A 10,484-nucleotide genomic window follows, 5' to 3' on the forward strand; every position below is an offset into this window, starting at 1 on the left:
TTTGTTTTTCCAATATATAGTTTCTTGGCCCGATGTCTTGAAATTTGAACTCAGTGGTCCCAGAATCTTCACTTGAAAATACTCCACATGATTCTAATCCTGTCATATTTAGAAACAAGTTTCTCCAGACACTTTTTAATGAAGAAGTAATGAGCACATATGTTCATTAATAGGTAATCAGCCTATAAATGAATTTCCAGAAAGTGCTTCGATACAATTTGGATTACTTAAGAGATTTCATTATCTTAATTTTTCTAAACATTGTTCCAATTTGCTACATATTTCCCTGTCTTTTTTAATTCTTTAAATATTCATTGAACATTTAGAATTCAAGGTTCTTAATACACAAAAATGAAACATAATTGTCTCTGGAATTTCATATTTTAGAGGAAGTATGTAAAAGGCAAAGAATCAAAATAATATTTAAAATGATTTGTGATGAGTGAAATCATTAATTCAATATTATTCAACAGTTAGTTCTTGAGTTTCTTCTAAGTTGTCTCTCTACTCAGCAACAGGTGCAGATAGCAGATTCTGAGACAGTAGCAAGGCTCCTATCCCTAGCAGACTGCAGCAATGTGGTAATTTCAATGACATGAGGTAAGTATAAGGTACCATTATAAGTGAAAACAAAGGGCAAGGAAATCAAACTTAGAAGAGACCTGAGGTCCTAAATCCTGGCATCACATTGAATAACTCAGGGAATTTGCAGTAACTTCAATGTCCAGGTAGCATCCCAAACTAATTAAATAAGAATCTCTTCTTTTAAGATCCAGACATCAGTATTTTTTAAAATTCCGGGTTATTCCAATGTTCAGCAAAATATGAAATCTACTGCGTAAGGATGGCATTCTGGAAGACAGCATATTTTGTCTGATTTATCTATGGATGAGTAGTAGTTAGCCAAAGAAAGGGAAAAAATGAAGATGGGTGACGGAGTGGGTCAGGATGTTTTCAAGAGGGAGGAAAAATATCGCATGGCTTATGGATTTAAAGATATCAGTAAAGTTGAATCCAACAGAGATGAGTCTGTTGTGGAGTGTAGGTAAAAGAAAATATGGGATCTAGTAAAATGCATTTAAGTGGTTAAATGTGTCCCAAAGATAGAGGTTCTTAAATGTTTGTGTGCTTAAGAATCACTTGAGAAGTTTTGTAAAAATTCATACTCCTGGATTGCCATCCCCAGAGAGTGATTCTTTAGGTCTAGAATGGGAACCAGGTGTATTGTTTTAAAATAAATATTCATACATCAGTTTGATTTATGTAGTGTAGTAATAAATTTCCAGAAAGACGGAGAAGGACATAATTCAGATTTGCTATTTAGAAAGATCCTTATGAGAAAAGAAGGGGTTTGAGAAACTCAGCACTAGACTCTGGGACACCAATGTGTCCCTAGAGCTTGTTGCAACAGAGAAGGCAAGAGGTGACTGAAACTTGGATATGACTGGTGGCAATGGAGACAGATCATATTTCACTTTTAGTTATTACATTTTTAAAAAGTCTCTATTTTGCTTCTAATGAGAATTGACCTATTTTGTTCTTTCTTTTTTTTTCTTTAATCAAAGCAATTTAAGTACTAAAAAAATTGCTTTGGTGTCACTTATTACTTGTTTTTTTGTTTTTTTTTCTTTGTGGTAAAGGAGATAGTAAGTCCTTTAGTTTTCCTTTAAGGTCAACTCTTAATTTTCCAGGGAACAATGGCCTTGTCAATTGATTACTAGGCCCTATGCTGCCTGTATATTAGTAGTCCTTAGAATTTCTGAAATTGGCTAGACAGCTAAGGAACATGATATGAACTGCACATTAACAAAGCTTGATTTGCTCTCCCTATATCTTTACTTACACTATATAGAGATATAATACTAAATGATATTTATTAATTTTTTGTTTTAATTAGGATCAAAATGTTTTATTGCCACATACAACAATTCATTCTAAGAAGCAATCTTTAATTAGGTTTTAATTTTATTCTCTGTCTACCCCAGCGTCCACCTTAGTTCTTTATCAAGCATTTACTGTTCTTAAAATTAGCACTTAAATGTACAACAACACATGATGTGAACACTTTTTTTGGTAAAGCTTAAATGATGATAAATAAATTATTAAATACTTCCTTTGTATGAGGTAATTTTCATGTGTCTGATCCTACATATCATGAGATTTTAATATGGAGGAAGGATAAAACTATTAATTAAATGAAACTTTTAGCTTAGCTGTTTATTTTCTAACTGCAATTCTTTTTTTCTAACACCATAGATAATTACCTATTTCTCCATGTCTAATTTAACTTTTTTTCATTACTTTTTCTTTTAAGATTTTGTGCTAGCAGCAATTTATTTTGACATTGATTCTCCCAGTGCCGTCCACAAATTCTTGTACTACACTGACATACTTATCTTTGTGATTTCCCCATATCTAATCCTCTTAGAAAAAATTCACACATTATTCAAATCAACTATCAGGTTAATTTTTATATTTTATTTTCATGGGTATAGTTTATTTCTTTGCCCTTATTATTGCATCTTAGAAACTGCCAGCTTCCAATTTTGCTATAGACTTTCTGTCAATGTGTTCTCTCCAACCAGTTGTCTGAGCTTGCTGATGCATACATTTTTAAAGTCTATTTTCTTGGTTCTTTCATTCCCTTCCAATTCGTGATCATTATCTACTAAATTGCCTTCCACTATTACATTTTCAGCATATGAAATACAGGTAATGAAAAACGTTGCTAGGATTTGGTCATCTATTTTGAAATTTAGTGTCTTTATAAAAGTTTTAAAAGCTAAAAGTATCTTTCCTTTTTATACTTTGACAATTTATTTTAAAACTAAATAATCGGTGTTTCAAAATATGTTCAAGTAGTTTACAGGTGATCCATTTACTTGGCAAAATGTCTCTTTGGATGCCTGAATTTGCTGAAATATCACCTTATTTGGAATTTCTTAGGAAAACTGCCCAACCTAGATTAATATTTTAGTATATTTTTAAAAACTGATGTTAATTTTTACCAGTTTACTTTGGTCAATGTTTCACTTCACTTTTATTCTTTTTTTTCTGAAAGGAATCTTACTGTGCTTATCAATCAGTTGTATCACTTTTTAGTATTTAAATCCAATGGTTATTCACTATCATTTTTATAATTTACAGGATAACACTGCTTTGACAAAATTGATGTTGATCCAGCTATTTGTAGTGACAAATTAACAAGTAACACCAGGTATTCATTTATAATATTTTGAAAAGTGAAACCAATTTTTTACTAAAGTTTAGCTTTCAGACCTAAAAAAATCTTTGAAAAATCACCTGCTAATAAACAACAACAAAAAAATGTTCAATAAGAACCTCATATTTTTTCTCCTACCTAAAACAGATCTGTACATCAGCATACATTTATTCTATCAGTAACCTTATTTTGACCTTGTTTTTTCAATAGGTCTTTCAACTCTAGATGACACATTCTTTTTTTTTTTTTTTTTTGGCTGTGTTTTGTCTTCATCGCTGCCCATGGGCTTTCTCTAGTTGCAGTGAGCAGGGGTCACTCCTCATTACGGTGCGCGGGCACCTCACTGGGTGGCCTCTCTTGCTGCAGAGCACGGGCTCTAGGCGCGCAGGCATCAGCAGCTGTAGCACGCAGGCTCAGCAGCTGTGGCACGCGGGCTCAGTAGTTGCGGCAGGCAGGTTCAGTTGCTCCTCCCACACCAGGGATCAAACCTCTGTTCCCTGCATTGGCAGGCAGACTCCTCACCACTGCGCCACCAGAGAAGTCCCTAGATGACACATTCTTTTAAGCACATGTAAACATTTTAAAACTTCTCACATATCAGACTGTAAAATATTCACAACAAATATCAAGTAATACATATTATACAAACTATGTGCACCAATCACAATGCAATTAACAAACAGATAACTTAAACCTCCATAATTTTGGAAAATAAACTTTTAATAACTTATATGTCAAAAAAAAAAAGCCTAGAACTAAATGACAATAAAAATTCACAGGACAGATAGTTCCTGGAACAGACAAATCCAATCCCTACAATTCTTCCCAAGAAAAGAAAGAGGGACCATTATTATGCAACTCATTTTGTAACGCTGGTTCCAAACCTGACAAGGACAATAAGAAAAAAGAAAATTATGTAACAATGTTGCTTATGAACACAGGTAAAAATGTCCAAAATAAAACAGTAAATCAAATTTAACCCTATGTAAAATAGTAACAGTAAAATAATTATACATCATGACAGTTCCCACCGTAACAGTCTTCTCTACCTCTCACAACACAAAATATGTTACCTGGTGGGAAGGAAAAAAATGCTTTTGAAATGTAGAGGTTTTTTTGTTGTCGTTACATTTTTCAATATAGCGTCTGCTCATCATTTCAGAGGATTTTAAAGCTCAATAAATTCACTATTTCACTAAGGACAGAGTCTCAGAGCCAGAGACACACATTCAGAGAAACAAAAGTGATCAGGTTAGCTCTCTCTATTGCTGTTTAAATCTTGATCATACATTGGAAGCAATAATGTTGCAGGGTCAACTGAATTGTTTCTTGTTTCCAGTTGCTTGTATTTGAGGCATCTGTCATGGTGTGATCTAAGGATTGACTAAAGCCTATTTGGGGAAAGTCTATGGTTGTGTTTTTTACTTGCAAAGCATGTTTCTTTGGAACCTTTGTTGTAAGAGAGTAAACCATAGAGTGTGGTTTTCTGAGAGCACTAGAAACACAATGAACATATGTTTTCAAGAATCTGCTGAATTTGCTATCTAGATAAAATGAGATATTGCCTAACAATTAAGGTAGATTAAGCAGTTGTTTCTTACTATACTGTGCTAATGCTGCTTCAAAATGGTAAATTGTTGGTGGGAGATCAGAATGAGAAGGAAACAATATCATTTCACATTTCTATAGCAGTTCATTTTATGATTATCAAAAGAAGCAAGTGTTTTTACAGCTGGTAGTGACTAGAAATAAAACATGACAATCTAAGGAAGCTATTTAAACTGAATTAATTGTAAAAAGTAATAGAATTAAACATGCCAGTTGATCATTTTTGTATTTTTTTTAAAAGTCAGACTCACTGAAAGCTTATGTGAAAATACTTGCAAGAGTTAATTGACACCAATGGGCATGTCACCTTTCCATTTGAAACTGAAAAATGTAAAAGAATAAGCTGAAAAATACACAGTACTCTTTAATATCTTAGAGACTAATGAGTACTCTGAAAACATTAAAAAGCTGACCTACAGAATTCACATATGGGTATTTAAGATTCAATATTGAAGAGCATGGAAAAGAAAAGGGATAACATGGGTTCAATTGGAACAGGTACTTTGTTACTATTTCATTCAGCTAGATATACTTTTTCATGTTATTTGAAGGGCTTAAAAGAATTTCTGAGCTATATATATAGTCTAGAAATTAAAAAAGAAGGAAGTTTTGGAAAAAACAAATGAGTTTTGCCATCATTGGCCTACCTCAAATGATTCCTGTCTTAGACCTGTGCAATTTGTTTTCCTTTTCTTTTATTCTGTATTTCTTTTAGAGATATTTTTGAATTATCAAGAAAAAGATCATTATTTCTTTTTAAATATCTGAACACAATAAACAAACGTCCATGTTTAAACATATGTAATATTTCACTGAAAAACTTTTTTCCAGTTTTATTGAGGAATAATTGACATATATCACTGCATAAGTTTAAGGTATAGAGCATGATAGTTTTATTTACAGATACTGTGAAATGATTACAACAATAGGTTTAGTTAACATCCATCATCTCATACAGATACAGTAAAAAGAAGATTTCTCCTGGTGATGAGAATTCTTAGGATCCACTCTTTTAACTATATATATATACATATCTATATCTATATATATATATCTATATATATATAGATATATCTATATCTATATCTATCTCATACAGCAGTGTTACCTATAGTAATCATGTTGTGTATTACATATTACATCCCTAGTACCTCTTTATCTTATAACTGGAAGTGTGTACCCTTTGACCGCTTTTCCACAATTCTCCCTTCCACCACCCATTATTGAAATATTTTTATTTTTTCTTGAATGTAGAAATGAAAATTTATTCTACATAATAAATATCTCATGTACATTTCTTTACACGGTATGGGTAATCAATAAGTACTAAGTAAGGACAGGAGAAACCCCATTCATTAAATGCATCCTGGTACATTTTGGAAATATATTTTAGAACTTGCCAAGAATTCAAAAGTTTTGGTTTTGGTTTATTTTTACTACCTTTCTTTTACTAAAGTTTTTAAATGATACTATTTTAGTTATCATATTATACTGTGCTTCACAGTGTCATTCTTTTAAGGAATTTCAGTGACATTAAGGTTTCTGTATGGTGGTGATGCATTCCCTTCACAAAGGGATATAATGAAGCATGAAGAAGATGGAAAATAATTTTTCTTTACATTGGAAGGTAATTCAGGGACAGAACTCAATATTAATTCTCAAAATTCTGACTCTTGATTCTATGCTAGACTGAATTCCTGACTCTTGATTCTGTGCTAGACTGAATTCCTCCACAGTAAGCTGTTCCCGTGGTTTCCACTGCCCTGATCCCACTCCCAGGAGATGACCTGCTCCCTGGAAAAGATCAGAGCCTGCAGATACAAACTCCCACACCTCAACATGTCCCTACATTTTTGCCCATGCTCTCTTCTTCACATCCCTGAGCAATAACTACTTTCCCTTACCCGTGCTGTCCCCTCTTCCTGGTCCTCCCTCATTTCTGTGTGCTTTACCTTTCTTTCTCTCAGTCTTTTACATCATTCTCTCCCTTTCCAGGGAATTCTTTCCTCTGTCTTCAAACATATGCAGGTCCCCTATTCCATTGCTAAAAGCACCTTTCTTTGACACTGCTGCCTCCTCAGACTAAACTTTGTATGTCTTTGCCTTCCATCAAACTCCCTGGAGGGAAAACTTGTCTCCACCTCCCCAACACCCCTTTTCTTATATGGCCCAAAAGAGAAAAAAACAAAACAAAACAAAACTGAAAACTAGACTGAAAACTAGTCTTCAGTTTTAGACTGAAAACTAATATTTTCTATGCCTGTCTTGGTTATTTCATTGTATTTACTTGACATTTGTCAAGTACTTTCTAGTCCAGTCTTTTAGTCTTTTCATTCTTTTCATAAGTAAGGAAATTGAAATTCAAGTTAAGTCTAATTAATTGAATTGACCAGACTGAATCTGTAATCATTAATTTTCATAAATTTATTCACAATATCAGTAAAAACTCCCTAGCTTTCTGGCTTAACCTATTTCAAACTATTACAACCACAATCATTAACTAACTTAGAATTTATGGTATAGCAGAGATTTTTAGGTAGATTTTGTTGTTATTATAGTGGTTGTTTCAACATCTGTATAACTTTTGAGAATTTAAAAGTACTTTTGAAAGTATTTTTCATTTTGTCTTATTTCAACTTAGTAGAGTAACATGACTGGTATCAATAAGATATGCCTGTAGACAGATACAGAAAATCAAGAATTGGAGGGGTGATTTAATTATGTTTCTCCAGAGGTAAAATTTGTAGTCTCTTGTTTATCAGGGAAACACAATGAATCTAAGGGGTTTTTTTAAGGATGTTTAGCACATATTAGAGCACGGAGTACTGTAAATACTCTCTTTATCATCACATATACACATAAACCAAAGGGCTAGACGTTGTTTGATTGGGAGCTGGTTTTTTTTTTTTTTTTTTTTTTTTATTTATTTATTTTTTTTCACACACACTGCATTTTATTTTTACAAGAGATAAATAGACTGACATCAAGCATTGTACAAGGATGACCACAACAAAAGCAACAATGATTGCAATTACCAAACATGAAACACACTCATACTATGTCATAATATTGACATTCAGTCCAGTAATCCTCCACTGTAACAGCTCCTTTACTTTGCAGTGAAAATTGATTTGTATATTCTTTGCCTCTGAGTCCTTGTGGGATTTTTTTTTTTTTTTTAAATTCAGACAGAAAGTCACAAAAATTATACTCATCCTCATCAGTTCACTCAGTCCCATGTAATTAATTGTTTTTTTTCATCTTGATCTTTTGTTAGCACTTTTATGAGTTCATCAGTTTTTCATCAGAGTTCTGAAAATGCTTATTCATTCAGTTCAGCAGTACAGTCAGTTACCAGAAACCTGTACTTGTCAGAGTCTTTACCATGAATTTCTTGAAGATGAAACCCTTTTATAGGAACATATTTGCAAAATCATCAGAGTACACCCAGAACTGTCTGTAAATGACAAAAGACTTAAAAATGACCACGGTAAAAGATTTGATGAAAGTTCATAATAATGCAGTTGACAAGAAAATTAGTTATTTCTGAGATATACATTTTAAAGTAATAACTAGGATTATTACTTATAACATTATACCAGAACATATAAGATTTTTAGAAATTTCATGTAATGTCTGAAACATTTATATTAACATATTTCCATACAAATACAAATATAAGATTTTTAGAAATTTCATGTAATGTCTGAAACATTTATATTAACATATTTCCATACAAATAACCCATTGAAAGTTTAGTATTAGTTGTTTTGTTTGTTTTTTTATACTGCAGGTTCTTATTAGGCATCAATTTTGTACACATCAGTGTATACATGTCAATCCCATTCGCCCAATTCAGCACACCACCATCCCCACCTCGCCGCAGTTTTCCCCCCTTGGTGTCCATATGTCCATTCTCTACATCTGTGTCTCAACTTCTGCCCTGCAAACTGGCTCATCTGTACCATTTTTCTAGGTTCCACATACATGCATTAATATATGATATTTGTTTTTCTCTTTCTGACTTACTTCACTCTGTATGACAGTCTCTAGATCCATCCACGTCTCATCAAATGACTCAATTTCGTTCCTTTTTATGGCTGAGTAATATTCCATTGTATATATGTACCACAACTTCTTTATCCATTTATCTGTTGAGGGGCATTTAGGTTGCTTCCATGACCTGGCTATTGTAAATAGTGCTGCAATGAACATTCGGGTGCATGCGTCTTTTTGAATTACGGTTTTCTCTGGGTATATGCCCAGTAGTGGGATTGCTGGGTCATATGGTAATTCTATTTTTAGTTTTTTAAGGAACCTCCATATTGTTCTCCATAGTGGCTGTATCAATTTACATTCCCACCAACAGTGCAAGAGGGTTCCCTTTTCTCCACACCCTCTCCAGCATTTGTTGTTTGTAGATTTTCTGATGATGCCCATTCTAACAGGAGTGAGGTGATACCTCATTGTAGTTTTGATTTGCATTTCTCTAATAATTAGTGATGTTGAGCATCTTTTCATGTGCTTCATGGCCGTCTGTATGTCTTCTTTGGAGAAATGTCTATTTAGGTCTTCTGCCCATTTTTGGATTGGGTTGTTTGTTTCTTTGATATTGAGCTGAATGAGCTGTTTATATATTTTGGAGATTAATCCTTTGTCCGTTGATTCATTTGCAAATATTTTCTCCCATTCTGAGGGTTGTCTTTTCGTCTTGTTTATGGTCTCCTTTGCTGTGCAAAAGCTTTGAAGTTTCATTAGGTCCCACTTGTTTATTTTTGTTTTTATTTCCATTACTCTAGGAGGTGGATCAAAAAAGATCTTGCTGTGATTTATGTCAAAGAGTGTTCTTCCTATGTTTTCCTCTAAGAGTTTTATAGTGTCCAGTCTTATATTTAGGTCTCTAATCCATTTTGAGTTTATTTTTGTGTATGGTGTTAGGGAGTATTCTAATTTCATTCTTTTACATGTAGCTGTCCAGTTTTCCCAGCACCACTTATTGAAGAGACTGTCCTTTCTCCATTGTATATCTTTGCCTCCTTTGTCATAGATTAGTTGACCATAGGTGCGTGGGTTAATCTCTGGGCTTTCTATCTTGTTCCATTGATCTATGTTTCTGTTTTTGTGCCAGTACCATATTGTCTTGATTACTGTAGCTTTGTAGTATAGTCTGAAGTCAGGGAGTCTGATTCCTCCAGCTCCATTTTTTTGCCTCAAGACTGCTTTGGCTATTCGGGGTCTTTTGTGTCTCCATACAAATTTTAAGATGATTTGTTCTAGCTCCGTAAAAAATGCCATTGCTGGGAGCTGGTTTTATTAGAACTATTAGATAGTGCTGGTTTATGAAGTATGAAAGTTGAAAAGTAGAAGTCAGGAGATTGCTGATGATTATTACTTGGCAAAAGAAAAGAGAAAGTTGGAAGACTTCAAAGGGGAGCTACTTCTGCACTCATTTAAAATAATTTTTATTACTATATTTTCTTAAGTCAAGTATTAATTCTTACACTGATGACAGTAGAATAAACCATAGTTTATCTGTATATGAAAATTAAATCATTAAAGGAAAATAAAGCAAATTTAATAAGTGCTCTGTGTTTATCGCTATCCACACCCCCAAATCATCCAATTTAGATGAAAAGAGTAGATATCATGAATT

Source organism: Balaenoptera physalus (genome assembly GCF_965194825.1).
Source record: "Balaenoptera physalus genome assembly, chromosome: 6".
NCBI classification, from domain to species: domain Eukaryota; kingdom Metazoa; phylum Chordata; class Mammalia; order Artiodactyla; family Balaenopteridae; genus Balaenoptera; species Balaenoptera physalus.